Source organism: Hordeum vulgare, chromosome 7H, assembly GCF_904849725.1.
Source record: "Hordeum vulgare subsp. vulgare chromosome 7H, MorexV3_pseudomolecules_assembly, whole genome shotgun sequence".
In the NCBI taxonomy this organism is placed as follows: Eukaryota; Viridiplantae; Streptophyta; class Magnoliopsida; order Poales; family Poaceae; genus Hordeum; species Hordeum vulgare.
In genome coordinates, this window is record NC_058524.1 from 25,208,681 (window position 1) to 25,217,491 (window position 8,811).

Consider the following 8,811-nt stretch of genomic DNA (forward strand, 5'->3'; position numbering starts at 1 on the left):
TTTACTTTAAATTCACAAACATTTTTGAAACACATGAAGTTTTTCTGAATAAACAAACATTTTTATAAGTCAGTAATATATTTATTAAATTCACGGACATTGTTTTGGAATTTGCAAAAAACATTATAAAAATCCGACGCCTTTTTTGAATCCACAAACATTTTATGTTTTTGTCAACATTTTAATTCAAAATTCCTATTTTTTAATATGCAAATGTTTTCGTAATTCTAAATTATTTAAATTAGAAGTAAACAAAAATGGAACGGAAAAATTTAAATAAAAAAATAAACTATCAAAATAGGCATTAGCTATTTTTAAAATTTTAGGACATTTTTTAAATGCATTAACATATTTTGAATTAGAAAGCATTTTGTTAAATGCTTTTAATAATTTTTAATACACGGAGTTTGATTTGAAATCATGGACTTTTCTTATTTTACAAACATTTTTTCAAACTTGCAAACATTTTATTGTATATGTGAGCATTTTTTACAAAAACTCCAAGCAGTTTTTGAAGTCACAAACATTTTATTTTTTAAAATATGTTGATTTAAAAATTTAAGTTTATTAAAAGTTTAAAGGATATTTGAAGTTCTAAATTATTTAAATAGAAAAATAAAATGGAACTGAAGATAAATAAATAAACAGAACTAAAAAAACTGGTGCATGTGCATGGGCCGGGCCATACGGTGTGCTGGATATTCTCCGAGGGTGCAAAGCGTAATATCGGAGGTTTTTACATGGGCCGGCCCAGCCCGAGATTTTTCGCTTTGTGAAACATTTTCTATTAATTATCAGTGGCATGGTGGGTAATTTATGCAAAAATTTAGGGGCGATTTCCATGACGTACCACAGAAGCAATAGGTGCTTTATTAATACTAGTAAAAGTGCCCATGCGTTGCACCGGGTTAGATTTTCTATTTTTGGATCATGAATTTTGTATTTGAGAAGTCCCCCCTCCACCTCACCTCATGTCCTCCATCAACATCTACTTGAGCTTGCACCGCCATTGAAGTGCAAGTAGATATGCAAACCAATGACAAACCTATAGCAACTTAATAATAACTATAGAAACTCCCGAAGCGGAAGAAAATAGAAGATATTATCAAACAATCAACTTTCAGACTTCAATCAAACATGGACCAATCACACTACAATAGGAATTAGTTGACAAAATGATTGTATCAACTTTCACACATGAATCAAACAGGGAGCAATCAGACTTGAAGCACTACAGTACCAATCAGTTGACAAAATTACTGTATTAACTTTAAGACTTGAAGCACTACAAACTTGAATCAACTTTCAGAATCTATTACATACTAATAATGTAAATGGAGGATGTGTGGACACCAATATATCGAGATTGAGGGGGGAACTTATAGTCTGCACGTCGGTGTCATCAATCATTATTGTTGGCATGTCCGAGAGCAGAACCTCCTTGGCCTCCACCTGCACTTGACTGGATGCCTTAGGCACCTGCACATGCACACACATTATACATCAAAACCAGGCCAAATATGAACAACAACAATATAGTTTGCACAGAATCTATCAGTGTGAAGACAGATTAATACACCAGATTTGGTTTTGGACTAAAAAGAATATCATTGCCATTTAATGAAGACTAGAATCCGAAGTTTGATGAGAAAACATAGGAGAAAAAGAAAAAAAAATGAACTTGACTATGTAAATAGATCCATTACTTGTCTGGTTGTAAGTACCCAATTTTTTTATATTGACAAAATCTGAACCCCCAGACTAGTGATATTGACATCACACTCAAACTCTGCTGCTGTCAACTACAAATAGAATCCATCTATGTAGGGGTTCATGATGTGTTGCAGAGAACTAAGATAACCACTACAGAGTTTAATCAAACTTCTCACATTACAAAACAACTTGGCCCTTCCTTTTGGTTGGCATTTCTTTACAGTTTTTCTTACTATTTGGCATTATGCGACCATGTAGACAGTATTTTTCAGATAATTTTGTTGTCCCTGCTACTAAAGTTCAGTTCTAGACACGTTAGCCCCATGTAACACACTTCTATTCAAAATAACAAACATGTACTACTACCCTGAAGCAATTGAAGCGAGACACTTCCCTCAAGCAATCAAACTGGAAGTGGTGCTCCTGCATCAGGAGTACCAGGGGCAGTGCAAAAAAAGAGTACCAGGGGAAAATAGAGGCATGTATCCCATAGGTCTGCTGATCATAGGAAACTGGGAGCATCCATTAACCAAAATTTCACATATGGAACCCATCATGATCTATCCTGATGATCTTATCCTCATAACCAATAACAAATGGAGGATACACCATTTGAACTGCACCACTGAATGGCCTATTCAAAGCATGGTGAATTTGTTCCAGAATAGGAGAACTCCATCAGCATACTATTGATGAGTGGTGAAACCTGACCAGTAGTATGTCACATTGGTAGCTAGTTACACTAAGTCTACATTCTGCCCTTGACCACTAAGTAAGTTTCTTGTAATTTTTTTCAAGCATGTCATGCACATAATTGTCAGCCGAATTTGAAAGCTTTATGGTAGTCAATCTATCAGAATTTAAATGCAACTTAATTTTGCAGTTTAAAACCTCATTAAGTTCACTTGCATGTCTATGGTGATAATTTTCCATATAAAATTTTAATGAAAAACTGACCCTGTAAATCTCTAATACTTACATGTATGATTGCTATGGTTGAACATGACAGAAAAAAGGTGACGGGATCAGGTTCTTGTTCTCACCATTGACAGTAGCATTGGATGTACACATCATGGATGAAATTGGGCAGCACAGCCCCTACTATTTTTAACTCCACGCAGACCTCCCACTCCTCATCTATGTCAGCGTCAATCTTAGAGATCGGCCTCTTGCTCGTCTCTAACTCTGAGCAAACTGCTCTCTGCTTGTTGCACCCCATGTTACAGTCACACGAGGGAAGAAAATATCACAACTATGGACAAACAAGGGGCGTCAATATCATAGGTCCAAACTCCAAACTGCAACATAAAGCTGCAAAATTACACAAGAACAGAAGTGCAGTGACCACAATATGGCACCAATTCTTGAATCAAACCACACAAACACAAAGACTGAGCCTTGTAGCTAAGGATCCGAGGAGGCGAAGTGTGCCGGTGAGGCTGCACACGGTTCACTGAGCAGAGGAAGAGGAAGAAGTGTGCGTCAGGGCTGTAGGACATCGTCATCTACAGATACACCCGCCATTATCCCTCGAGCAGACTGATGCCCTCCAGAGACGCGATGTTAACAACGTTGGCATGCTGGATGTCGGCCTTGAGCAACTTCAGTGATTCCCAGAACAACCTCCGAGCGGCGCCGGGCACCACCATCATATCTTCCTCTCTCTTCCTCCGCGAGCAGAGGCCACGACGCACTGCACTCACGACCACCATCCGAATTGATTCCGTGCGCGTGGCCTAGCTGGCGGACGACTGCAGGGGGTCAACGCAGGGGAGCATCTTCTCCCGAGATGGACTCGAGGTGGACATGGCCGATCTTGTGCGGCACGTGGAAACAACAGGCGAGGGTGATAGCTCCTCTGCATGGACGGGTCTGACGGCGGCTAGATGGAGACGAGCTCCTTCCTCCCACGCGAGCACTGTCGGCGGCGGCCAGATGAAGGCGGCCTCTCTCCTCCCGCGCAAGCATGACCAGCGGTGGTTAGATGGAATCGTCCTCCCTCCCCCTCGCACGAGCACGGCAGACGACGTCCTCCCCCCCCCCCCTCAGAGCGCTACGGAGGAGCACGTTGCGGGTGGTGCTCTCATCGCGGTCAGCACGGCGAGAGGGGTGCGTGCTCGCCCGTGTCACGCCTGCGGGCGTACAACGGCCGAGTGGTGTGGAGGAGCGCCTCAGCCTCGCCCCGACGCGCGCGCGCTCGCCGGGAAGAGCGGAGCGCAGCGTCGCATCGTGGGGAGGGGAAATGGAAACACCGGCGGCAAACCCTCGCCGCAGGTCGTCCTGCGGGAGCCACTGAACTGTAGCTAGGAGCAGAAAGGGGAGGAGGAAGCGGGGGCGGGGAAGCCACTCACCGAGAGGAGGAGGCGCCGCCGCGTCCTCGTCGCCGCCGCTCCCCTGCCAGGCTCCGGCCTTCCTCTTCGTCACCGGCGACCCCGCCTCACCGCCCGCCTCCAAATCGTCCTCCCAATCCTCTACAGCGCACCGATCCATCCCCTGCCGAGCAGTCGCCGCCGTCATTCCGCATCGAGCAGTCGTCGCCATCGTTCCGCATCAAGCAACCGTCGTCCCCAACCGCGTGGATAAGGAGCGTGGGCGGAATTATTACATGACGCAACGGTTATTTTGTAAACTCGAAACGTTTTTTTCCAGATCCACTTACATAGGGACTGTGGATTGAATACCCCGAAGCGGAGGGACTTTTGTGCAAAAATGCCGACGACGGACGACAGAAGCCTTCGGTGCTTTATTATTAGGGAGAGATATTTCAGGTAAGCCACTACATGGGTGCGAAAACCTACAAAACCAATAAGTTATGCTTACATCCCACCTCGGCTGAAATCTGCATCAGGTCAATTGCCACGAAACTATCTCCATCGGGTAAATTGTCCACGAAACATCCAAGGTCGCCGTCGAGTTCGTCGGAGAAAGAAGCGCCGACTTCGCCGGAGGTAGAAGATCATCCGCGGAGCACTCCAATGTCGCCTGCTGCGGCTACACGAGAGGTATGTATCACAAAACCAAAAGATAACCGGGATTTAATCTGGTGAGTCTATGATGATATTGTCCTACTTGTTTGGTCAGTTGTGGACTCATGGTGTAGGCTACTGAAAAAGTTCTTCAGATATGTTTCTGCTGGCCTTCAGAGTATGGATTTTGTACATTCAGAGTGCGGTTTAGGTCCTTCTATAGAAGTTTCTCCTCCCGAAATTTCTGTTTATGGCTTCATTTTTCATTCAGAGACGAAACAGATTGGCTGAACATCACCAGAGACGCACGGTGACGTTTAAGCCATCCGTTGAGCTATAACAGAAAGAAATTCATCTTTGGCTGACCAACGTTTCAGAGTTATAAAGATTTTTTTTCCTTCCTTTAAGAATATACTTACATGTCTTTCTAGCTAAGTTTTTAGACAGTACTACTGTTGCATGAAATTCGTCTTTGGCTGACCAATGTTTCAGAGTTATTCACCCAACTTCATGCAACGTCGTTGCTGACTTGCAAACCAAACCCCTACCGTCAACATGAAAACCCTGGAACTTTCAATTGCGCTATTTTACAAGTAGAAGTTATTCCAAGCATCATGGCGACCACAGAAAAAAATCTGCCCTGCTTGCTAGACCGGGTAGTTTCCTGAAGTGAGGTGTCCGTTGAGCTATAACAGAAAGAAATTCGTCTTTGGCTGACCAATGTTTCAGAGTTATAAAGATTTCTTTTCCTTCCTTTAAGAATATACTTACATGTCTTTCTAGCTAAGTTTTTAGACAATACTACTGTTGCATGAAATTCGTCTTTAGCTGACCAACGTTTCAGCGTTATAAAGATTTCTTTTCCTTCCTTTAAAAATATACTTACATATCTTTCTAGCTAAGTTTTTAGACAGTACTACTGTTGCATACTGGAGATGATATGTTAGAGTAGTAGACTGACACAGCATGGCCATATATGAGAAATTGAGAACTACCGGACTACAAAGAATGTTAAGTGTCGAAGCACTTCTGTACGAGTTTGCAAGAGAATACGTTGGTGCATGATCCAACATACATAATCCAATTAGTGGTATTTAAGAAGATGCTTAAGCAAAAGAATCCATGTATGCATAATCCCACATTTGGCAAAATATACATGTCGGGCAGGATACCAGGGATTCAGCAGATATGCAGGAGTACCAGGGATTATGCTTGCAGGAGTACCTGTCCATTTCCAAAGTAACAAGAAAACAATAAATCAACGCTTAAATACCAAAAAAACATAGTACAGTGCATCAATGATTCATACTGTCAGCATAAGAACTTACCTGAAGTTCAGAGATCTGCATGTGCACAAGGAATCAAGCGCACCATCAGTTAGGATTGACCCACAAAATCGTAGGGGGGGGGGGGGGGTGTCAATGATGGCAGCCGAAGCCTCCTCAAGTACACAAGTTCTCAAATTAACATATTTCCCAACCAATCTGGGCATGAAATTAAGATTTGGAGCGGTAGAATTAGGGTCCGGGGTGAAGAAACCCTCATGCGGGAAACAAAATCCGCAACAAATGTATGCGCTTACTGTTTTGGGAGGCGGGCATACCTTAGCCGGGAGGGAGTGGCACCCAGCCTTGGAGCTCACGTTCTCCGGCCTCCTCTCCGTCGATCCATCCGCCCCGCTGCCGAATTCATGTCGGAGCAGCCGGATCAAAGGGAGTGACACCCAGCCTTGGAGCTCGCCGTCTCCGGCTACCTCTCAGTTGATCTGTCTGCCCCGCCGCCAAATCCACATTGGAGCAGTCGGATCTGCCGCGTGCCTGCCCTGTCATCGGGACGAGGATGACGAGAGGAGCACCTGTTCGTCCGCTGCCTTGGAGCTCGTCACCCACCGGCCACCTCTTACAGATCCAAGTTTTTTTTCGTAAAAACGAAACCAAAGGAGATTGATCCGCTCCTGCTCTTGCTCTGAGCCGGGCTCACACGGGACACAACAAAGTGGGAGGAAGATGGCCGGCCGCGTGGGCGCCGCGAGCGGGACGGGGGAGATTTCTTCGCAGGCGCTCACGCTGACGGCCGCCGCGGGCAGGACGGGAAAGATGCGGGACGGGGAAGATGACTAAAAACAAGACTGCAGGTTGATTCCGACAAAACAGAAGTGTTTTTATGTAAAAGTGGTGCGACGGACCACAGAAGCACTACGTACTTTATTATTAGAAAGATATATATAGGTAAAGATAAAGATTACCAGGATTGAAGAGGAAAAAAAGGAAGTGGAAACAAACGAGCTAGCACTTATCCTGAAGGATCAAGTGCTCTTGGTTAGTACTTCCTTCGTTTTAAAATTCTTGTCTTAGGTTTGTCTACATATAACTCCTCCTATGTTGTCTCAGCATAGCCGGTACCAAGCACGGGTAAAGGAGGAGGGTTGTGATAGGCGTGACGAGCCAACGTGAAAAACCCAGCCACTCTTATGGAGATGAAACCCAAAGGAAGCTCGTTGGGGCGTAACCCTCTTAGCGACGCGCCACATCGGAACCCGGGTGTGGTGTCAAATGGGCAAGGGCCGGGCCGTCACCCCCTTGGTGGCGCGCCGTATCTTGATCTGGATACGGTGATAAGTGAGCAAGGGTCGGGTCGCCGCATCCTTAGTGGCGCGCTGCACCGACGCCCCGGTGTAGTGAAAAAAGAGCAAGGGTCTTCGCATTTGACTCGACGAGTGCGGAGGGTAAGGAAGTTAGCCGAGCCTAGGAGGATACGCTTAGGTAGCTGGAACGTAGGATCCCTGACGGGTAAATTACGAGAGCTAGTTGATACGGCGGTGAGGAGGCGTGTTGATGTCCTATGTGTCCAAGAGACCAAATGGAAGGGACAAAAGGCGAAGGAGGTGGAGGATACCAGCTTCAAGTTGTGGTACACGGGAAAAACTTCAAACAAGAATGGAGTAGGCATCTTGGTCAACAAGAGCCTTAGGGATGGAGTTGTGGATGTTAAGAGGCAAGGGGACCAGATGATCCTTGTCAAGCTGGTAGTTGGGGACTTAGTCCTCAATGTTATCAGCGCGTATGCCCCGCAAGTAGGCCACAATGAGAGCACCAAGAGGGAGTTCTGGGAAGGCCTGGAGGACTTGGTTAGGAGGGTACCTATTGGTGAGAAGCGCTTCATAGGAGGAGACCTCAATGGCCATGTGGGTACATCTAACACAGGTTTTCAAAGTGTGCATGGGGGCTTTGGCTATGGCATCAGGAACCAAGAAGGAGAAGATGTCCTGAGCTTCGCTCTAGCCTACGACATGTTTGTAGCTAACACCCTCTTTAGGAAGAGAGAATCTCATCTAGTGACGAAGTGGTGGAAGATCAAGGGGGAGGCATCCCAGGCTTTCAGGGAGAGGGTCATTAAGGAGGACCCTTGGGAGGAAGGAGGCGATGCAAACTTGATGTGGACGAGTATGGCGACCTTCTTGCGGAAGGTCGTTGTAGAGGAGTTTGGGGTGACCAAGGGTAGTAGAAGGGAAGCTAAGGACACCTGATGGTGGAACGATGAGGTCCAGAAGGTTATTAGGGAGAAGAAGGACTGTTTCAGATGCCTATATCTGGACAAGAGTGCAGCTAACATGGAGAAGTATAAGGTGGCAAAGAAGGCAGCAAAGCGGGCGGTGAGTGAAGCAAGAGGTCGGGCGTATGAGGACCTCTACCAACGTTTAAACACTAAGGAAGGCGAAACAGACATCTATAAGATGGCCAAGATTAGGGAGAGGAAGACGAGGGATGTCGGCGAAGTCAAATGCATCAAGGACGGAGATGATCAGCTTCTTGTGAAGGATGAGGCGATCAAGCGTAGATGGCGGGAGTACTTTGACAACCTTTACAATGGAGAGGTTGATAGCTCTACCATTGAGCTAGACGACTCCTTTGATGGTACCAGCATGTGCTTTGTGCGACGTATCCAGGAGTGTGAGGTTAAGGAGGCGTTAAAAAGGATGAAAGTAGGCAAAGCGATGGGTCCTGATGGTATCCCCATCGAGGTGTGGAGAGGCCTTGGAGACATAGCGATAGTATGGCTAACTAAGCTTTTCAACCTCATTTTTTGGTCAAACAAGATGCCCGGAGAATGGAGGCGGAGTATTTTAGTACCA

The 8,811-nt window shown here is 45.6% G+C and overlaps 1 long non-coding RNA gene and 1 other non-coding gene across 3 annotated transcripts; both read right to left on the reverse strand.

The window, feature by feature from the left end:
- Positions 1-1,102: 1,102 nt before the first annotated feature.
- On the reverse strand, positions 1,103-6,752 carry LOC123412188. Of its 2 annotated transcripts, XR_006613439.1 has the most exons (6): positions 6,283-6,752; positions 6,008-6,163; positions 5,852-5,903; positions 4,541-4,704; positions 2,757-2,914; positions 1,103-1,479 (listed from the first exon to the last, which is right to left on the reverse strand). It is a non-coding gene; the product is annotated as an uncharacterized LOC123412188 (long non-coding RNA). The 2 variants fall into 2 exon arrangements; XR_006613440.1 differs by lacking the exon at positions 4,541-4,704.
- On the reverse strand, positions 5,971-6,037 carry LOC123414521. The gene has a single exon (XR_006614458.1). It is a non-coding gene; the product is annotated as a small nucleolar RNA snoR101 (small nucleolar RNA).
- Positions 6,753-8,811: the final 2,059 nt, after the last annotated feature.